Below are 1,906 nucleotides of genomic sequence, written 5' to 3' on the forward strand. Positions count from 1 at the left end.
ACAGGCATTGGCCACCGTGCCCAGCTAAGTACCTTGTCATTCATCTTCCTATACACAGTCTCTGCTCTGGATTTCCACATTCTGCTTCAGCACAGCTCCAGGACTCTCGACAGCCGACCCAGCACACACCACAGAAGTGTGTCATAAGTAGAAAGCTTTTACTTTTAAATAAAAGCATGCAGATTCAATTTGCATAGAAGTCATTGAACCCCTTCTGGGATGGCCAAGGACCTGCCAGTTGGCTTTTTGTTGGAGGGGGGAGGTGCTGTGGTCTGAATGTGTTCCCCTAAAATTCATATGTCGAAACTTGATCCCCGACGTGATAGTATTCAGAGCTGAGGCCTTTAGGAGGTGATTACAGGTCAGGAAGGCTCTGCCCTCATGAGTGGGATTGGAGCCCTCATAAAAGGACTTGAACTTGAGTTTGTTTCTCCCTTTTTGTGTCCCTTCCATCACATGAGGACATATAAAGGTGCCACCCATGAGAAACGGCCTTCACCAGACACCAAATCTGCCGGCACCTTGATCTTGGACTTCTCAGGCTCCAGAATTGTGAGAAATAAATTTCTGTTATTTATAAATTACCCAGTCTAAGGTATTTTGTTATAGCCACTCCAAAATATACCAAGACAGGAGATATTTATGCTGTTATTATTTTTTTTGTTTTGAGGGGGCTTGATCCAGACAGCAAGACCAACATAACAATATCACTGTGCGTGGCAAGTATTTATCGTCTCTTCTCGGAGCTGAGGATACAGCAGTGAACAGAGACGAGCTTGAGTGACCTCATCAAGAGCACTTTCTGGCCGGGAAAGACTGGAAAAACCAAAATAAGTATGACATGTGAGATGTTAGAAAGTTGTATTCTATGGGCAAAATAAAACAGAGAATGGAGATTGAGAGTGTTGCTGGGGGGTGGGGGCTTCAATTTTAAGAACCGACGTCAGGCAACCCTTTGCTGAGAGGGTGGCATTAGAGGCAAGTCCTAGAGGAAGTGAGTGAGTAACTGGAGAAAGAACGTCCCAGAGAGAAACAGGATGTGCAAAGGCCCTGGGGCAGAGCTTGCCTGTCGTGTTGAGATACAAGGAGGCCATGCGGGTGGGTGGGTGGTTTGGCAAGGGCAGAAGGTGGAGGTAAGGGATGCAGATAAAAAAAGCAGAGTCCGGCTATTCAGTATGGCGGTCTGGAACAAGCAGCACAGCAGCCTCTGAGAGCTTGATAGAAATGCAGAGCCTTGGGTCCCGCCCCAGACCCACCAAGTCAGAGCTGCACCCTCATGAGTCCCCTGGCAGCTTGTGCACCTGTAAAGTTCGAGACTCGCTGCTGTAGGGCCTGAGCCCACTGTTAGGCCTTTGCCATTTACTCTGGGCGACAAGGTGGGATATACCCCTGGAGCTTCCAAACATTGGCGTAACACGATCTGAATTACACTTTAACAAGGTCACCCTTTGCTGAGGGGCACAGGAATGGAACCGGGAGCCAGGTGGAAGTCTCAGTCGCCTTGTGTAGGGTGACAACAAACCCAGGCTGGGAGGAGGCGGTGAGAGGCCATCAGGTTGGGGTACACGGGAAGGCAGAGCTGACAGGACTTGCCGATGGGCTGGAGTGGGGCGTGAGAAAACAGGATCCAAGGACGGCTCCAGGGTTTCAGGGCTGACTACGTGAGCTGGACATTCGCCACGTGCCAGGCTCAGGACTTTCCCGCCATCATCTCGTTTAGTCCTTGCAGCGATCCTCTGGGATCCACTGTTGTTACTCCCAGAGATGCTAAGTCACACAGCCAGGCTGAGCCAAGTCACAGACCCGAGTGTGCTGCCTCCAAGCCTGAGCTCCCCCGAGGCTCAGAGCTCAGGTCCCTTCTGCCGCCCCGAGCCAGGCACCACTCTGAAGTGACCAAGAATGTGAG

Source organism: Microcebus murinus, chromosome 13 (assembly GCF_040939455.1).
Source record: "Microcebus murinus isolate Inina chromosome 13, M.murinus_Inina_mat1.0, whole genome shotgun sequence".
In the NCBI taxonomy this organism is placed as follows: domain Eukaryota; kingdom Metazoa; phylum Chordata; class Mammalia; order Primates; family Cheirogaleidae; genus Microcebus; species Microcebus murinus.